Source organism: Eumetopias jubatus, unplaced genomic scaffold (assembly GCF_037043125.1).
Source record: "Eumetopias jubatus isolate StellerSeaLion01/CBP00866 unplaced genomic scaffold, mEumJub1_p1.0 scaffold_4, whole genome shotgun sequence".
Taxonomy (NCBI): Eukaryota; Metazoa; Chordata; class Mammalia; order Carnivora; family Otariidae; genus Eumetopias; species Eumetopias jubatus.
The window spans coordinates 92369989-92375239 of record NW_028274810.1 but is presented as its reverse complement, the minus strand read 5'-3'; positions in this window follow the sequence as shown (position 1 = coordinate 92375239).

The window sequence follows — 5251 nt, the reverse complement described above, 5'->3', positions numbered from 1 at the left end:
TGATCTGCAGAAATATGTCCTAAGGTCAGGAGCTTGGCAGCATCTCCCAGCCAGGCTCCCAGCCCCCTACAATGGAGCTCCCTGACCCGCGCGTTCTCCGGGCCCTCAGCCTGTTGACTTTGAGCTCTGAACCGCCTCCCAGATCACCTGACAAAGTGGGATTCCTCCTGTTCATGCTGCAAACCCCCTTGGCTCGGAGCCAGCTGCCTTGAGCTTACAGCCGCTTCCCAAGGCAAAGCGCCTTGCCTCAATGTGGTCAAATGTGATGACACACGCGGTGTAGTTTCGCTATTTGCCCAGGTGGCTTTGGCTCAAGTGGCATGGCCGGTGCTTGTCCCCCTCGGAGCCTTAAGTGCCTACAACACGCTGCCCTGTTCCCTTGCCTGCTTACCTGTAATGTCCCCTTCAGTGCTTGTGACACGTCTTGTTCTTAGAATACCCGCCGCCTTTTTCCAGTAGCCAGTCATGTGGACACTGTGGGAGTCCTGGATGTCAGCCGTCTTCAATCCACCAACAATTAGCAAACCATGCCCTGGGGCTGTATGACCATGTCTGTTTTCAAAGGAATGGCTTATTTGTCATTGGTGGCTACTGTTCTCTTAGAGGCGCTTAGCTCGTAAAAACTAATGAACCTGATGATATGACCAAATGATACTTGTGTCTGCTCTTTTGTTCTCCGAAACTGATACTTGGCTTTCAAACTGGTGGTTCAGTGGTCTGTTTGCCTTGCTCTGTGTGCTCACATCTGTCTTGGTTTGGGATCCCGCCTCGGGTGACCCATCGTCCCTGTCTGCCTGGGACTGAGGTGTGGGGCAGTCTCAGGATGTGGGACTTTGACTTTTAAAATTGGAACAATCCTGGGGCGCCTGGGTGGCTCAGATGGTTAAGCGACTGCCTTCAGCTCGGGTCATGATCCCGGGGTCATGGGATCGAGCCCCACATCGGGCTCCTGGCTCAGCGGGGAGCCTCCTTCTCCCTCTGTCTCTCTCCCTGCTCATGCTTTCTCTCTCCGTATCTCTGTGTCTCAAATGAATAAATAAAATCTTTAAAAAAATAAATAAAAATAAAAAATAAAATAAAATTGGAACAATCCCAGGAAAATCGGGACAAATTGGTCACAGTGGTTCCCCCAGCAGCAGAGCTTGAGATAAGGATTCAGTGCAAAGAGTGTATTTGTGCAATCCTCGGAAATACCCTGAGGCAAGTGAGGAAGTAAAAGAACAACATGAAGGACACCAGTAAAGGGAAGGTTACAGCTCTGAGTGTGGACTTTCATCCCACTGGAAACCAGAGTAGATGCACATCTCCAAGCTCATGGAGAAGGAATGAGCACTGGTCCAGCTCCAGTCAGTCACTGGTTGAGGGTCACTCCTAAGAAATGGCATTCATTCCGTGGCACTTCTGGCCTCGGCCCGGGTGCCCTTGCTGGGCTCACTTCTGCAGCTAGAGAAAGCCACCAGTCAGAGAAATACAGGTATTGGTGGGTGTCCAGCCCATGTGCTCCAGGAACTGAACCAGCTGTGGGGGTACAGCAGGACCCTGACAGCACCTGCCACCATTGCTCTGCACAGCTGCCTCCCACATTTCCGATTTCCCTCTGAAACAATTAGTGGTCACAAAATACCTTTATCTGAAAATCATTACTAGCCGCCATTTTGTTTTGGAACCCACACAAACTGCCTCCAAAAGCAAACCTAAGTCATCTGGAACTCCTTTAGCACCTTACCTTGTTTCCTCACTTCAGTGTCCCTTTGCAGCCTTCAGGGAGAACAGGCGACTAAAACAGGAATTCCCAATAGGCCAAAAAACATCCCTGTGATGTGCTAACAGCCCCTAATAGGAACCATCTGAGGAGTCCCAACAGGCTGAGACTGACAAGGCCAACAGAAATGCTGCGCACAGGAGTGGCCCTCGTGTATGACTCTCAGCTGGGTAATGGGCCTTTGCCGAGCTAGACAAGCCCTTTCTCCGACCTCCCACCACAGCTCTAGGCTGCTGGGGGACCTGACGTTCTTTTAGCACCTCACTGACCTATGAGCAGGCACGACCTCCATCTTTATAAGAAACCTGCTGCTTTCTTTGCTTCTCCAGTTGTGCATTTTGTAAAAGCCACTTTGTATGTGTGTTTGCATGTGTGTACATGTGCGTGGTGTGTATGTGTGTGTGTGTGTGTGTGTGTGTGTGTGTCCTGCTGGGCTGGCAATAAGGATCTCCTAGCCCCTCGTGCTATGAAAAACATACTCAGGAAAGCAGAGACTCAGTACCCTTGGATTCTCTCCAGGAACTCTGCGGAAGGAGAGAATGAAGGGAGCCCAAGGTTCAGGTCCTGGCTCTCCTGGGTTCTCTGTCCTGTGGTTGCCAGTTCCCTCTAAGGCACTGTGGGCCTCCTGAGAAACCTGAGCTCCCTTAGGCTTCATTAATCTTTATCTCCGTCTGAAATGGGGAGAAAACAGTATGTTGAGTCCTAGCCCAGCTCTGCCAAGCTCTCTCATTCTGCCATCCAGCAGCAGCTACCCTCCTTCTCATAGGAGCATCATTTAGACTCTCCCAATGATGAATCCCTTCTGGAAACATCCAGACCACTCACTTGAAGTCTAGCCACCCCAGATCCAGGGTTGGAGAAAGAAAGGGACACATCCTCTTCGATATAATGAGACATAGGTCATTTGTTGGGAGAAGGTCCTCTCCTAGCCTGGGGGGAGGTGGGGCCCTGGATACTCAGAGCTCCTGAGTCTCCAGTAAGTTCTGGGATGGGTGGGGGGTGTGGTCCATGGTGGCTCCTTCAGCCACTCCAAATAGATCTTAAGCTCCAAGATCTTGCAGGTTGCAGATATGGACCCTCTCAGGCACTGACCCAGTTCCCGCCTATCTTTCACTCCTGGCCTCAGAATCTGGGGCTTCCACAGAGCCAGAACCCAGGGCTGTTCGCACAAACGCCTTGGCACGCAGAGCCTGTGGTGCTGTTCTGATGCCTTCCAGCAGAGGGCGCCGGGGGCGTGCACTGCCTTCCAGGCCCGGGGCCTGCAGAGACGTTCGGGGACAGAGGAGCGCAGCGGCAGGGATGAAGGGAGGCTTCAGAAGCTATTCCTGTCCCCTGTCAACAGCCTTTTTTCCCTGCTAAAAATGGGTGATTCGTGATGGCTAGGAAGCCCACTGAAAGGCTGTGCCGGTCACGTACTCACCCGTGAGTCCAGGCACTGGGCTAGCTCCCCTGGAACTGTAAAGGAGGCACCTACTTGGGCCTGCCCTGCCCTGCCCACTCCTCCTCCTGGCCACCCTATTAGTACCCCTCCTTCTCCAGACTCCGTGAGAGCCCGCCTCCTTCAGGAAGCCTTCCCAGGCCTCCTCCCGGCAGCAGCTTCTTATGGGATATTTACTAGTGTCTACATATGTGTGTTCTGTCTCCCCCATCAGACTGGGAGCTCCCAGCCATACTTGCTGGTCTCTCCCAGGGCAGGGCTGTGTAGCTCAGTGTGCAGCCCACCTCCTCCAGGAAGCCCTCCCTGACCTGATCAGACTGGAGGCTCTTCAGGAGCACAGATCTTATCTCCTCCATCTGACCAGGGGTTTTCCAAACGGGGCTCTGTCTCCTCCATCAGACTGTGTGCTCTCTGAGGCAACTCTTGTGCGGCTCCGATGGCACCTGTCTCAGGACTCTGTGGGGAGACAATACTCAGTCTGAAGACGGCCCTCCTCCCCCGCCCCCAAGTCCCCTGAGCTTTGCACACTGGGCGGTAGAAAGATGGGTTGGATCAGAGGAAAGATCACCACTCCGGGAAAGAAGAGAAAGCAGGCAGGCGAGACTCGAGAGGAATTGAAGACACCAGACCCCCTATTTGCATCACACACAGCCCTGGCTCTGCAGGTCCCCCCATTCCACCCGGGCCGCCACCCAGGTTGTGGCCCTCGCCACCGCATGTCTCAAGCAAGGGCAGTCCATGCGCGAACTGTGGCTGGTGCCCCCAAGTGACCAGGGCCACGCAATGACATAACAGCTTCGGCCTGCGCTGCTGGGTAGGGCTGCGTAGCAAAGGACCACAGAGCAGGAAATGCCATGTCTCCTGTTCTGGAGGCTAGAAGTCCAAGATCAAGGTGTGGGCAGGGTTGGTTCCTTCTGAGCACTTCAAGGAAAGGATCTGGTCCAGGCCCCTCTCCGAGCTGCTGGGGCTTCCTGGGTTTGTGGCAGCAGACCCCACCCCCGTTTTCACATGGCCTTCGCTCTGGGACGCAACTGTCTCCAAATTCCCCCTTTATCCGAGGACCCCCGTCATATTGGGTCAGGGCCCACCACAATGACCTCATTTTAACTGGACCACTTCTGGCAAGATCCTATCTCCAAATATGGTCACGTTCTGAGTACTAGGAGTTCAGAGTTCAACATGGGAATTAGGGAGTGAGGGGCACACCTGCACCCATAATGCTGCACTCATGGGGCTGACGCTGTAGCGGAGACAGACAAGAACACAAAATCAAGGAAAGGTACATTAAGGCAAAAGGCAGAAAAATGAAGCAATGTTAGGGAAAAGGGAGTGTCAGGGTGGGGAGGATGCTGCTATCCTAGGGCAGGTAGAGACAACCTTCAGACAGGTGACAGAGGAACAGAGACTGGATTCCAAGTGTCCTCCAAGCAAGCTGTTCATGTCCTTGCCATGTTTTTGCTGCCAAGCTGGATGTTTACCAAGAGCTCAGTGTGCAGCCCACCTCCTCCAGGAAGCCTTCCTTGACTTGTACCCTCAGGGCCGACTGGACCTCTCCCACACTCCTTTGTCCTCCAGGTAATGGCTGTTACCAGCACTTCTGGGTGGTATTTCAGGGCTGTGTGTCTCCCCCATCAGACTACAAGCAATCTGAGAGCAGAGACCGGGGTTCTGCAGTGCCTGAAACCTCCTAGATGCTCAGTACATGTAGGCTGAAGTGCACGCTTAGAGGGTGAGCCAGTCCTCCTCTCTTTAATAAAAATAATCAGAAGTTTTAAATTGGGGAGTCCTAAATGTCAGCCATATTCTAAGGTCTTTCCATTGATGCCTCTCATGGGCTCCTCACAACTCTATGAAGTAGCTTTTTGGTGTTTCTGATGAGAAAACCCCAGTTCACAGACATTAATTAATCTGCTCAAGATCCCCCGGCTAGAAACAGGTGGGGAAGGATCCAAACCCATGTCTGCCCAACCCTAGGGCCAGGTCTCTCTCCTTCAACACACTGCCCCACTGATTCACTCACCCCACATCTCCTGGGTGCCGGCTCCCACCAG